The 16,216-nt window shown below is 31.9% G+C and overlaps 1 protein-coding gene across 1 annotated transcript in view; it reads left to right on the forward strand.

The window, feature by feature from the left end:
* The first annotated feature begins 11,584 nt into the window (after positions 1–11,584).
* LOC111085769 (tachykinin-like peptides receptor 86C) overlaps positions 11,585–16,216 on the forward strand; it is a 36,744-nt gene continuing 32,112 nt past the window's right edge. The window contains exon 1 of the mRNA XM_022385937.1: positions 11,585–11,640. The gene's annotated coding sequence lies outside the window, so the exon portion shown is untranslated. The remainder of the gene's footprint in view (positions 11,641–16,216) is intronic.

A 16,216-nucleotide genomic window follows, 5' to 3' on the forward strand; every position in this document is an offset into this window, starting at 1 on the left:
AGATCCATACAATTCATACAGTTTATCCCTATAGACAATCATACAGGAAAGTATCTGGCCAATCAAGTTTTGAATGTTTTGAAAAAGCATGATATCGATATTTTGAATATGCGCAGCCAGTCGTACAACAACGCATCAAATATGTCAGGCTGCTATAATGGAATGCAAGCTAACTACGAGAAGTGAATCCTCTTGCAATTCATGTTCCTTGTGCCTCTCACTCCATTAACTTAATTGGATTATGTACTGCTTAGCCTTGCATTGAAGTCGTATCTTTATTGGAGTTGTATATGTACTTCAGCTTATCCACATATCGCTGGTACATTTTAAATAATTCTATTGGACCTAAGGTACCGGTCCTAAAACGGCTTTCTGACACAAGATGGTCAGCACATGCGGATGCAATCAAGACATTGTCAATCGGATACACACAAATTCAAGAAGCTTTAAGAACACTTTTAGACGATCGACAACAAAAACTGATTCACACCACGAAGCTCGATCTCTTACCTAGAAATTGTGATCTTAACACATGTTTGGAATGCAATCCTCGAACGAACAGATGGAACTAGCCAAGCCCTCCAGAAAGAAACTTTAGAGTTAGGAATAGCTTTAAGATTATTAAAGGCCTTAAGAGAATATCTTACTGAGTTCGTGATCAATTTTATAACTGTGAAAAATTGGCGCAAGAAAAGGCTATTTATCAAAACTAAAAAAGGTTCTACAGGACGTGAAATTAAGAGAAACATATTATTTTGATGAAAACAAAATAGGTGAAGCTGCACTGCCTGCCAGGGAAAATTTTCAAGTTCACACATTTCTCCCACTGACTGACAATCTGTGTGCTGCATTGGTTAAACGAATTGATGTATATGCTGGAAGAAGCTAGAAGAAGATTTAGAACCTCACTTTATGAATAATTGAACCATTTTTACCGTTTTATTGACTAGATGAAGATAACTAAAAAAAAAATGAAGACTATTCAAAAATTTGACACCATTCCTTTAAAGTATTACCTAATCTCAACTTTTCCGAAGGTGGAAATTGCAATGAAAATTTAGTTAATCCTTATTATAACAAAATATTCAGGTGAAAGATCCTTCTCAAAATTGAAGCTCAGTAAATATGAAAAGCGAGCAAGTATGCTGCAAGAAAGATTGAATCATTTGTCGCTGATGTCAGTTGAACATGAACTGTTGCAAACAATTGAATTTTCAGGTTTTCTTGAATCCCTTTTTCTGAGAAAAGACAGAAGAGTAATTATTTGATTTGTTGTACTTGGTTTTTTTATTGATCAAGATCTGTACTGTTTCATTTGTTAATTTAATAAAGTTAAAAATCGATCTAAAATTTTTTGTTTCGTTTATTTAATTGCGTTCGAAAATAAAAATTTATTCTTTAGTTTTTCATTCAATTATTTAACTGTGTTCGAAAATAAACATTTTATGGACCAATAATTCTTATAAATGAAATAGGGTGAGATTACGTCTGGGGACCCATTTAAATTATTAGCCCAGGTCCTCATAAATACTTGTTTGTTTGTTTGTTTGTTTTTGAATTTCGCGCAAAGCTACAAGAGGGCTATCTGCGCTAGCCGTCCTTAATTTAGCAGTGTAAGACTAGAGGGAAGGCAATTAGTCACCGCCAACTCTTGGGCTACTCTTTTACCAACGAATAGTGGGATTGACCGTCACATTATAACGCCCCCACGGCTGAAAGGGCGAGCATGTTTGGTGGGACGGAGATTCGAACCCGCGACCCTCAGATTGCGAGTCGAGCGCCTTATCCACCTGGCCATGCCGGGCCACATAAATACTTAACCCGGTACTGAATTTTATTTATTATCCAGACGACACTTCGCACAACAATACCTTGCGAAAGACTCCACATACTGAATGATAAACATTGGATATTTGTCTTTCTTTTGGTTTTACTCAAGCCAAAGATAAAAACAAATTTGCAATATATGTAATAGGTAGTTTGATAATAACTAAAATTACGACACTTATGATATACAACATTGTTTATTGACAAAAAGGGGACATAGATAAACGTTTCGGAATTCTATCAGATTCCATCTTCAGTATCTAAAGAAGAATAAAATGAATGTACATAAGTCTTTATACATTGTCAAAGTACAGTTGCTAAATATAACGATAATTAAACAAATAAAACACAAAACAGTAATCATGGGGATAAACTACAGCAAGAAAACACAACGAAAAAAAAGGTAAAATCAGTAATACGAACATATTAAAATATGTGTAATTTAAATGAAGACTGCATGTTGTTCAGTATTGGGGAGTGCTGTTTGATGTGGAGGGTTTTTTTGATCAATAATTCCAGGTCAGTATTAGACTTGCAGAGTATATATGTAGCTCTGAACCTAGAAACGTTATCTGCATATTTAAACATTACAAGGGGATGTTGTTAAGATTTTTTGATTCACATAGAGCACGAAATTGCATATACCATTTCGAATAATAGGTTTTATTCGGCGAAATACTGCTTGTGAAGTTTTTGTTATTATGAATAAATCTATTTACGTAGATACTGTATTATAAGGTCACAATTTACTACACTCCAATACATCCTTCTCACAGTGAAGTCTCAGACTGATACTGTGTTGAGTGTCTATCCTTGTATATGTTGTAGTTTATGCTCCCTTCCCTGTCGAGACTACTATTTTCTCTTGAAATATACCGTATTCTGAGAATCTTATCGAATAAGGTTAATGGGAGAGGAGACATATTATATTCGCTAGCGAATGCTGTCATTTCTACTTTCCTTTACTGCTTACGAAAGTTTATTGTTCAATCGTGACTGTAAACCTGAACCTCTATTCTGTCATTTGGCCATTATTATTTTACTGTCCTTTCTTAATTTTTATGTATAATCTGCAAACTATATTTCATGGTATTGCTTGTAATTTTGCACATCATACGTAATTGAATATTTTTCACGTTTAAAGGGATTGCATTAATAACCAGTTCAAGAAATCCGACGAATGTTACATTGAGAGTAAACAAGAAAAAAAACCCTTTCTCAAACACATTTAACATAACACTTTTTGTGTTACCCTGGGCCCCGTTCTCTTCAGGCCTAACTGTGTTGGATTCTAGGCTGTGTCTACTGCTGTTTTCAGATCACGTCTATCTATTAGAGACTGATGTAGCTCCAGAACACGTGCTTGTCAATGTATTTGACTAATGGCGAAGACGAAGTGCGCTGAGATCGGCAGAGGTTTGGTTTAATGGTATAAGACATGGGGATATAAAAACCTCTATGTGCTTTACAACATGGCTCTATCCTTCTTTCTTTAACCCTAAAATTACCGATTGGGTTTTATACTCTTAACTATTAATGGTGGGGTTCTTGTGTTACATAATATCGAGTAATCTTATGATTTTGTCTGTTATAACATTCAGTGTAAATAACTTCCCGAAAACATTAAGTTAAATCACTGATTATCTATTTAAAATGCATAGAAGACCCAAGAAATAATTAGTTATGATATAATTGCAATATGGATGGTATTTTTGCTTTACATTTTGAATGTTTTTTGTATTATTAGGGACCCTTTAACCGACAGTCACTGCTTGCAGTTTGGGGGATATATAATGTATAAAATATGTTTAAAATGCTGATGAGACCAGACATCATCAGTAACTTACTAATTATAGGTTTAAATGTTATTACGTTCGAAAATGAGTAAAACTATTTGTATACATCATTGTATTGTAGATTGGTTTGAAGTTAAGCACAAAGCTACAGAATGATCTGTCTGTGTTCTGCCCACCACGGGTATCGAAACCCGGTTTCTAACGTTCTAAATCCTCCGACAAAACGGTCACCAGCGCCAGGGAAACATACTTAAAGTCATCTAGTCATTCCAATGAACAAGTGGAATCGTTTAAAAGTTAAAAATATGTTCTTGTATTCCGTAGATACAACCTCTAATGTAGAAACATAAGAAAGGCATTTGCCACATGCTATAAAGTTTAATTTACAAATACAGTAAACACAATACGATTTGCGTTTGTTCTTTCGTTATTTGCTTAACGTACCTTACACAGTATTACAACTAAAACCTCAGAAGTGAAATAGATTCTGCTAAATGAAAAGTTTAAAGTTGCTGTAAATTACATATGGTATAACTGATACAAAAGGGCGTTTAAATTAGTAAAAGATAAAACACAAGTCCCACTATTTACGAAAGTATGTAGGTTATAACGTCTTGACAGTAAATTTACGTAGAAAATTGAATTTATTAATGTGCGATTTTAATTTATTCTTTCACATTCACGTGATAAATTTTAAAGCTTAAAATTGGTATACGTGAATTTTTAGTGAGTGGAAAATGCATTAAAGTGAATATTTCAAACCAGTACGCGCATATATATCAAATAAAGTTTGAGAGTCAAGAAAACTTAGTTTATCAATCTTAAAATTGAAGTTGTCGTATTTCTTCGTGTTGAACCTTAAAAACCAAGACTATTTATAACTCGCATAAAAGGAAGGTAAAATTGATATTTGTTTTACACAACCGACTATTTAACTGCCTGTCAAGGAAAATCGAAGAGCCATCACCATTTAATGTGACATACTTTTTCTTATTGCTAACGCTTTTTTTTGGGGTGTAAAATATAAGAGGCATACAACCGAAGAACCATTACGCATCAACCTAACGTACTCTCTGTTACAACAGGAGCTTTGTTTATAGTTGCAAATGTAAGATAAAGACTACTAAAGCTTCCTAAAATATTAGCAATGTGATATCATCCTAGCTAAGCTAATAGACGTTTCTTGACTAGTTAAATTCCTCGAAGTCATCGTTCTTTACTAACTGAAAACGTATATTACAATGGTAGTATAGAGGGAATAAAGACAGTATTATTCAAGAATATAAGATCATAAATCTAGACGTCCCATCCCAAATACATTAAAGGATGTTTTAAAACAAGAGATTAGTACTTTCTGTTTCCATGCTATCATCAACTATGAATAATGTCTATTATCTCTCTTATGGAAATCAACTGCAATTGAAATGGTTTTATATTCAAGAAAAATCATGGAAAATAGTCTTCCTTGTATTTTATTATCCAGTGTGATTTACATGTCTTAACTGCTAAACATTTACTTTGTGTACTAAATATTTACATTATTGAACCACAATGAATTATTTGCACTAGAGTATAATATTATACATTTTCAAGTAACGCACACTTTATTTAACAAAGATAAATTTTAATTTGTTCTCTTTCTTAGAAACTGATTTTTAGATTTTAATTGTTTAGTCAGTATGTAGTATGTGATATTGCCCGGGCCAATCCACCCCTGAATCTCAAGTATAGAATAAATCGAAACATTATTGTAGAATCTTGAATAAATGTTCTTGCAAGTTGAACATAGAGAAGTTATTAGGTTAAATGTTTAAAATAAAATTATTATATAACTACACTGCATTAAATTTGAAGGATCTATACAATGTTTGGGTACATTGTTCCACAGATCTTTGCGAGTTTGAAAACCCTGTCACGCAGACTCTCGCAAGTTTGAGATCATTGCCCAACAGATCCTTGAAATTATATTTAATGTACAAGATATCTAAAAAATTGGGAATTTAAAAACCCGCAAATAGAGATCGTAAAAAAGTAAACAAACAAGGCTAGAGATACTGTAGATATTATTTACTCAAACTACAAATCCATATTCTGACTCCAACCTAGAATTACATTTGGTGGAATCAAAATAGGGAGTTGTAGTTTGAGTAAATAATATCTACAGTATTTCCTACCCTGTTTGTTTGCTTTTTTTACGATCCCTGTTTGCAGGTTATTAATTTTCCAGTTTTTTATTTATCTTGTTTGCTGGCTTTTTGTGCTCAACTATGGGCAAAATATTACTTGGTATGGTAGCTAACTTTATACATTGTAATGATAATAAACATAGCTAGTAGCTAGCTGATACGGTTCATGATGATTTACTATAGCCATTGACTATTTGATCGCATTACTTCGAGATGTAAAATGTTAAGTTGCAGCTAGAGATTGTCATGGATATTTGATTGAGAATACAGTGAGCATTTATAGTTTCTGTGTAACTAAAGCATCTATATATAAAACATAGCAATTGACAAATATATGCCTAGACTAAGACACAATCCCCACTAAGCGTGTATAAAATTTTACCAGTAGAAAAGCAGCCTTTTCAAATAAAACACATACGTCTAAGATAAATCTTCGTGTCTTTTAAACTAATTATTGTATAAATATGTGTACTGATTTTGTTTTATTCCCCCACTTGATACATAATATAGGGGTTGGTTCCCTAAAGACACCGATTTTATAGTATACAAAGCACTGAGTATCTATATGTTATAGTCATATACTGTTCATTTTTTATTGGCGGGTAATTCCTGTTTCATCCAGTACTTAAGCTTTTTATAGAAATAGCAGATGTTTGTAAGAAAGTTCATTTAAAGAGATAATGATAACATAAATACATTAGAATTGTGATTTTTTTAGCTTATTTAAAATATAAAAAAACAAATCAACATTTCAATATCTCTACGACTTTCAGAGTACCTTATCTAGTATTCTACAAAAGGTTTGGGTACAATATACCAAGCTGTTTTTGTTGTGGTCCAACAAGAGAATAATAATAATAATAATGAGAAGAATTACAAACAGGCCGTTTTGAGCGGATTTTCTATTCCTTTTAAATCTAACATGCGTGCTTTTTTGTGAAGTTTTACATGTGTACAGCCTTAGCAGTCAATAGTAAATGTCTTAAAGCGTTGTTTCAACTGAATCTCTACTGTTTTAGGTGCCTTATTGCCCGAACGTTCTATTAAAGTTTGTGCGATTCCTTGCGATCCCTATTAATGAATCATTATCGTAGTTCATGATTAAATTCAGTTTTACTTGTACTGCTCCCCCCATCACCACGCTTCACTATAGATGTTGTACCTTGACTATGATTAGCTTCATCTTCAGCTTTGCTCATTCTACAGTTTGTGATCCGATGCTAATATCAACCCTTAATTTTGGTTGTCTCTTCTTTATAGGGGTTTTAGAGCAGCTACTGTTCCTTATAATGTGTAATTTATTCTTATCAAGGTAATTTTCACACCTATATTTGCAAAAAGGTCGTTCGCAAGATCTGCTCATAAACATTGTCTTTCTCATAAAGAACATATTTTGTAGCAGTTAAAATCACTTTTGGAGATTTTCATTTTTTTTTATCTCGACTATTTCCATTAGTAACAATGTCATTTTCACGTACCACTTTTTAGGGTTTATCACACAGCTCAAACAGAAAAACGGAGTTTTGGTGCAGTTTTCACGAAGTGTCCTTAACCAGTTAAAAACTTTGGTTCTTACATACATGTCATTCGGAATTTATGCGTGAAATATTTATCATAGCAAAGTAAATAAGAATTACGACATCTTTATCATTTTTGTCTGTATGCATGTTATAACGAGGAGTAATTGTTTGATTGATGTCCGTGACAGTATACTTTGTGTATTACTTTATTATGGCAAGCATGTTACCCAAAGTTCATAACAAAGAAATTAAGATGAGACAAGATATAAAGACTTATTTGTTCTTTGTCTTTGTTTGCGGGATCTTACATTCTAATCAAGACAAATTAATTCGTCTGAAGGGAAGGGAAGTAGAAGAAGAATAAAAGAAATGAATATTATGTTGCAAAAAAGCTTGACTGACGAGGCATAAAAGAAGGCTTATGAATTTCTTGTAATTTCTTCCCACTTCTGGACTCTTACCTCCAATGAAGCGACTTATGGGAACATAAGAGGACACTGCAGTCAAGAGTGGTATATCATCATATTTTTTAGGCTTCAGCAAAATTCAATCAAGCATATGACATCGTAGATTTCTTCAGAGAACAATGTCACAATCTACTCCTGCTCAATATTGACTTCTAAGTGTGTGGTGTGCCAGTGCATTTTCCTGTTATTCGAATTTCACTGCTTTCTTACTAGTTTTGAATAAACAAGCGAATAATAGTTAAGTAGTTGAATAAGGAAGCACATTATGGCAATATAATGATAGGTAGACAAACAATAGACCAATGTTTTGTCGAAATATTTAGTATGTGCCACCATCAATAAAATTTTCCCTTATGCTTATAAATCGCTGTTTGTCTACGTATTATTAGGAGAATAATAGTTTTCTACGAAAGTCATTTTGCTTATTATTGGTTAAAGTGCTAAATAAATCTCATCGAATTATATTTCTATTTTCAAAGTTTGATAACTTCCAAACTAAACAACACATTTATAGGCAACGTAAGAGCTTAAAACTTTGCGTTTGTTACAAAGAGATTTAACTTGGAATGGACTTGTTATCAAGTAGATATATATCCACACTGTCGTGTAATGAGACACAATTAGAACAAAGAAAATGACGGTGTACTTAGTTTAGATTCTCTCATTCTTAGTTAGTGTACATCTGGGCATTCAGAGACTTTATTTTCTTGGATTTTAATCGATTTTTTTCAACAAACAAAATCCTTATGGTTTTCGCTAAATCGACTGTTGTAATTACGCACGTGCTTGCTCTTGCTTTTAAACATTGGTAACCTGCCTTTTCTTGAGCTTCAAAGAAATATTTTCTTGACTACAGAAGAGAATTATTTCAATAATTAAAGAACCCAAGTGTGGCCAATGGTTAGCCATGGAACTAGGACTTCGAGAGTTATGAGCCCAAAATTTGTTGCTACTAACACGCTTTGCACTTGCAGCTGTAGATGCGTAATAAGAGCAACAGTCAATATTGCTGTTTGGTTTAGAGTTGCCGCTACAGGAGGCGAGTACTGCTGATTGATTCCCTTGCCTCTGGTTCCCAGTTCAACGTTAGGGACCGCTGTGTTTCTATCATTGTGGTCTTTGATCTGCTGCTTAGCTTGAAAACAAAAAAAATCTATAAATAAAAGTAATGTATTATGATACATTTTTGTTGTAACGTAAACTGCTATTTGCATCCAAATTTTATAGATTATTACACATTTTGGACGTGTTTGCTTGTTTGTACCATGACCTGTAACTGCATATACATTAATATTTAGTTTGAAACAACATACCATCTTAGTAAAACTTGTCGAGTCCGTTACTTTAAAATTCAAATATATTTATAAGTAAGGTTATAAATGTAACGGGCAATCAGAATATACAGTGTGGGTTGTAGTGAGACCCTCCCCAGTATAAAAAAAAAAGATCTTCAAGTAACACAACAAATCGTTCTTCATAGTTAGGCTAAATTTACATAATTGCTTCATCAGGCTAACATTAAAAATGTCCAAAGTATCTATCGTGCCACATAAATATTCTTATTAAGGGTCGCACACAGAATGATAACACAAACAATCAACAACTTGAAAAAATTAATTTTTACTGATCTTTTTCTTGGAATCAGAACACATACCTTCACTGAACTAGTTACTTTCTCTCAAGTCCCCCAGTATGACAGCGGTGAGTTTATGGACTTATAACGCTAAAATCGGGGGTTCGATGTGGACATAACAGATAGCTCAATGTGACTTTGCCCTAAAACAACGAAGAAATTTTTCCCTCAAAAACTTCTATTTTTTTAAGACTTATAGTCTAGGATCATTGATGTAAGACGTGTAAATACTTAATTCTTGCAGAGTGGGTTAAGTAAATTTTTTGGACATAATAACATCGTTTGTTATATATTTTTCCTCCCTTTTTTTTTTTTTTTGCTTACAAACACCATTTTCAGCTTTATGCTGAATTCATCTTCTGAACCACTTTATCAGATAATGATTTCTTGTGGATGAATTATTTTATTTTCCTACTGTTTGTCTTCAAAGCGTGGGATACTGAGCGATTTAAAAATGTAATTCCTAATTTCTTTCTTTATCAACCTTTAAACACACATGTATGATATTTACGAGATTTATTCTGTCAAACAAGTCAAATATTACATTAACCCTCAAATTACTGATTTGGTCATATACTATTCACTATTAATGGGACTCAAGTATCGCATCATATTGATAATTTAAAGGTTTTTGTCTCTTACAATATATATAATTCACTTCCTCGGTTCGGTTCGTATACGCATTACATGTATATCTTTGTTTATATTTCGTCATAGGAACACGAAGTATTCACTTCCCCGTTTACGCCCGGAATATGTCCGTATTCGGTTTGTTGTTCCGGTTCATAGGATCTCTGTCTCCTAACTTTGCCGTTTCGGTTTCGTAAATATTAATATACGAATTTCAGTTTTCATTCGGTAAAATCTTTTATCGCTTCTTTGGCCAGTACAGTGTTTATGGGAACAGTTAATTGACGATCTGAGTGATTCAATTATTTTAAACTGCAGTTGTTATGAGTTAGATGGGGACCATTTGACTTCAACCCGTGAATCCGTTTTATCGAACCATTTAAAATGTTTAACAAGAAATGACATTAATAATAAAACAAGAAGTCTACATCCAATCTTTCATTTAACAAGAAATGACATTAATAATAAAACAAGAAGTATACATCCAATCTTTCATTTAACAAGAAATGACATTAATAATAAAACAAGAAGTCTACATCCAGTCTTTCATTTAACAAGAAATGACATTAATAATAAAATAAAAAGTCTAAATTCAATCTTTATTTTAACAAGAATTGACATTAATAATAAAATAAAAACTCTAAATTCAATCTTTATTTTAACAAGAATTGACATTAATAATGAAATAAAAAGTCGAAATTCAATCTTTATTTTAACAAGAATTGACATTAATAATAAATAAAAAGTCTAAATTCAATCTTTATTTTAACAAGAATTGACATTAATAATAAAATAAAAAGTCTAAATTCAATCTTTATTTTAACAAGAATTGACATTAATAATTAAATAAAAAGTCGAAATTCAATCTTTATTTTAACAAGAAATGACATTAATAATAAAACAAGAAGTCTACATCCAATCTTTAATTTAACAAAAAGTTTAAATCCCATCTTTCGTTTAACAAGAAGTGACATTAATAACAAAACAAGTTCATTTTAAAACTTTTTGCTTTTTCATGACTTTCATCTCATTTGGTGAAAATTGCATTCAAAGTTAAGATGACTGCCTAATCCCAGTTCCTCTAAACGTGTTTCGCATAGACGTAAATCTTGCTACTAAACACACAATAAACACATAAATTGAAATTATATCAAATTCAAAGATATACAAATAAAACCGAATCCAATATTAAATCCAGACAAACTTCCAGAAATACCTTGATAAAAGTAGAGAAGGTTAAAAAAGTACAACCTTTAATTGATATGTAGAGCTTAAAGAACTCCAAATTCATAAAAAATTAACTATTTGTATTTATTTAGTTTTATAAATCTGCATTTCAGTCCGTTTCTTATCTGTTTCTTGCAGATACGTTGTAACTCTGCATCCTTTATTACCGAGGATGACAAAGAAGGCAGCGATTTTTGCTATCGTAGTGGTTTGGCTAAGCAGTGCACTTTTGTCCTTACCGACTCTGCTATACTCTACAACTGTTAGCTATACTTATCAAGACGGAACATCCAGGACACTCTGTCTTCTTATCTGGCCTGACGGCCCCACAGGAAATTCAGATTCAGACTACATGTAAGTATATGCATATATATATATATACACACACACACACCTAATTAAAAAAAAAAAGATTCAGTTATACCTAGTTGAAATTTTAATTCAAAGGCACTTCCTTTCAGAAAATACATAAAACAACAATGAATGGTTCCAGATGTAGCTTGAGTGTAATGAATTTATTTATCATTTTTCTGTGTTTCTATTTTTTAACTTACTTTGATAAATGTTCCATAGTGTGTCAAAGTTTGTGTACACACGTATGATATTTTTAGGTTTTAAATGCCCCCCCCCCTCGACGAGACAGCGGTAACTTTACAGAGCTGCAAAGCTAAAATCCAGAGTTCGGTTTTCCGCGGTGGACACAGGAAAGAACTCAATCTGGGTTTACTATAAATACAAAACAAACAGTCTGTTTTAATTAATTAAGGATGTATCATATACCAAAACTTATATAGGTTCGCTGAAAGAAGCGTGAACGATACGTATAACTTTGAGATGTTGCTTTTAAAAGCTAACTCTCAACACTTACTTATTATCACAAATCTGTGTGTCGAACCGATGATTTACACGTTGCAAACTGTTAACAATAAATATTTTTTTGCAAGCAAAATTTCAGTTTGCTTTGATAGAAATAAACTGATCTCTAAAATTTTGTTATAACTAAATTATAGAACCGAGTCTTCTCGAAAAATGTAGTTTATTTTAAGGTTTTAAATTTTTGGAAGTTTTATCGCATAGTATTATTTATTTATTTATTATATGAAGTCACAAAAAATTCTTTATTGTAAGCACATTTCCAAATGTAATATATATTTATTGTTTTTTATTAATAGTTATTTTAATCTTTTTATCTCTGCGAGCTGTTAATGACTAATCTTAAAATATCAACAATTGTGGAAATAAAGCACTACTAAGAAATCCTGGTAGTTTAACCAGTCTAACCTCCGTCCAAAAGATGCCAGCACCTAAGGACATGAAGGGGATGGGAGATCAAATGTTGCTGCCCAGTGGGGGCATACCTTGAGACCAGGAGGTCCACGTAACGTCAAAGTTCCACAAAGTGGAGCTAGAGAGTAGAAAGCTCCAAAGTGCACCACTAGAGAGCGAATAGTATGACAAAGTGGAGTCAGGGAAAATATAGTCCCGTCACTAGAGAAATGGACATGAGATCTATGCATGCAGGCAACTATTTTGGTATGTAGTTCGCGAGAAATCTACCAGAGGATGCTGTTGAACTTATTTGATCATGAATACGAAGTTGCGAGATGTTATACAACAAGAATACTACTATTTAATTCTCTATAGTTCTTAACACAATATTAGTTTCTACGTCATCGTTAAAGGTGAATTTTATAATTTCGCTTCATTATTGATAATAAATAAAGTTTCTGGAAAGGTAAAATTAATATTTCATTTATTACAGTTTAAGTATTTGTATAGCGTATAGGATATTTGAATAAGTAAAATTATCATTTTGTTACAACATGTTTTGTTATTTGTGTATTTTCGAAATTAGCATACAAACATTCAAACTTTATGCATTTCTCCTATGCATCATGCTATAAAGCATACATTAATTCAACATAAAACTACGTGTTCCTTAAATGGACTGTGTGTGTCACTTTATAAATAACATGTTCAAACTCTATTTTATTTAGCATATTAACTTACTACAGTGTAGTACAATTTGACTTTATAATTATTTATACACCAACTTGTATTACAACTACAGGTTCTTCAAAATATGATTTCATGTAAATGCAAAGTATTCAAACCCCAGACATTTTTGTGTGAAAACGAAAGAAATACATAGTAAGACAATATTCAGTTTATTATAGCTTATATAGCACTGGTTTCATTGTTACGTCTGATTTTACCCTTTAGTTATAAAACCCCATGGAACATTATTTGACTCCATCTAAATATAGTAACACTAATATTATGATTTATGAAACGATTTCCTAAATGAATGGCCTACTGCAGATGAAATCCATTCGCATATGTAAACTTTCAAACTTTCTATTGTAGACACAAAGTGAAATAAATAACAACAATTATAATTTATGTTTTGTCATAGCATTGAATTGGACATCACAACTTTTATTATTTTCTGTTAAAAATTCACTTTGAAGTACAAAACACTAGATTTTACTATATATAAACTTTCTTCAAATTAGAGGGAAACCCAGTAGAGCGCATACCTCTGCTACACAGCGTTGGTCATATTCGGCTCTCAAAAAAACAAACAATAATGTGTCCATATGTCCGTCGTTATCAACGGACACAGACCATTTTTGGCAGGAAAATGAGGAATAATATTCTACATATGTCCACCAGGTTTCATCAAAATCCAATAATTTTTGTCTGAGTTACAGAGCAAAAAATAGTGTGAAAATCTGTCTCCATGTTAACAGATAGGGATTTTTTGAGTTTACCTTTACCTATGACACACCAAAAGCTTGTCACTTCTAACTTGAATTATAGTCCAAATGTATACCCAATTTCGTCCAAATCTATTGAGCCGTTTTTGAGAACAAACACACACACAGGGGTGAAACATAATCTCCTTTATCTTCGTTGGCGGAGGTAATGACGTTTACTTCGACACGTATTACAGTTGAGGAGTCCGCGGTTTATTCTAGAAATATTGGACCCATAGGAATGAAAAGTCGAGATTACACTACCGCCTTTCTGCATAACAATAAATTCAAACGACTTGACTACAAAAGGTTCAGTTCGGTAAGTTAGTTCATAGAATCTTAACTTAGTTTACAAACAACACGTATCGGCTTAGTGGATGTATTTAATGCACTGCATTATAAAACATGCTTTGCAACAAAAAAGATTTTATGTTCACTAGATATTAAGAATTTGGTTTAGTCTAACTAGCTGACAAGAGGATTTCGTATGTCACTGCACTTTTATCTTAACGCTCAGAAAAATGGCCTTATACTTCAAGTTTATGTTATTGTAACAGAATATGTGTTATTTGGCAAAAATTGTAAAGATAAACGATTATCATATTTGTCTTCTAATTCCAACATTCATTCAAAGGTTAAATGTCTGTACGAAAAAAGTGTATATTGGTATGTATATATATCATATCTGATTATTGTATTAGAATAAATACTGTCGCTATTTTATGTAAATTTTATGTGAAAACAGTTTTAACCCTTGAAATTATCACGAATCAGTAACATTATAATAAAGTGCATAACTCATGTTGCTATATATATGCTTTTTTTATTTTGTAATTGTTTAAGATTACTAGGATGTTCATTTATTTTGTTATGGACGAAGAATCCGTGATTATTATTATTTTTGTTTAGATTTAATACTTATAAATCTCTAGGACTTATATTAGCTTTAGAAGTCACGTTATAGCTTGTCACTTGTACTGATTTATGAATGTGAAAAGCAATGTATTTATGACAACAGGTAATGTTTTGAATATCTACATGAATAGACAGACACGGTAATATCGATAACACCCAAATGATGAATCAACGCATTCTAATCGTTATGTTTTTTTTTGTGATATTCTATAGTCCTAGTTATACTAGTATATATTATTAGCTACCTTGTTCACTGGAATCATGTTTAGTTCTGATCTATGTTGGTAGTTTCTTTCTATCAAAGGTTTATGGTAATTAAAATGATAACTATGACATTTAGATTTCTACTTTCATAACTTTCGAATAGTAAAACTCTTTAGCAATTTATAAATATTAAATTTATAAATATAAATATTATTGTTAACGTTTTCTTAAATCCCATTTTACCCGATTTTGTCAATTCCATATTTTGCAGATCTTAGAAAAGTAGGTAAAACCTTCGAGATTAAATTTTGGGATGTAGGAAATGAAGTACTTAAAAATAATCTTATATATCGTAAGCAACATCAATGTCAGATACTGTCAAAATATAGTGAAAATCCCTGATGAAACGGTTACTGGACCACATATAGTCACCTCTAGGTTTCAAGGGAAAATGCTACCATAAAAGTAATTCACTATCCCATGTAACAAAACTTTGCAGTGATGTTTCCGAAATGTTTGTAATCTGCTTGTCAACAGATCACCAAGAACGTATCAAACACATCGTATGCAAACACGTCTATATGATTTATTTCTCAAATGACATATCACGTCAAACCGTACAGCTCCTTGTTATATATAAGAAAAGAAAAAAAATCACCTTATACCTGAAATAGGGCTTATGGTAGAAACGTTTATCTATTAGGAAATACTTAAGGGTGTTGTAAGTATTGAATCTCATTTTTTATTTTCTTATCTTGTAAACAGGCCAATGCAGATGTGAGAAATTAATATAGAAGAGGCAAAAGGATATTTCTTCGGCTTTAAGAAACCAATATCTAAGATATTGTATGTCACCCAACGATCCAAGTCTTTATTTCATATTCAATCATTTCTCTTCAAAGCTTAGAATGACACTTGAAAAATTATTACAAACCATGTTCTGTTGAAGAAAATTGCTTTTTCAGAAACTAACTTTACTTTCGTGTCGTGTAGCACCATAAAAAAGAAACAGTATCTATATATATATATATATATATATATATATATATATA

Source organism: Limulus polyphemus, unplaced genomic scaffold (genome assembly GCF_000517525.1).
Source record: "Limulus polyphemus unplaced genomic scaffold, Limulus_polyphemus-2.1.2 Scaffold608, whole genome shotgun sequence".
Classification (NCBI taxonomy): Eukaryota; Metazoa; Arthropoda; class Merostomata; order Xiphosura; family Limulidae; genus Limulus; species Limulus polyphemus.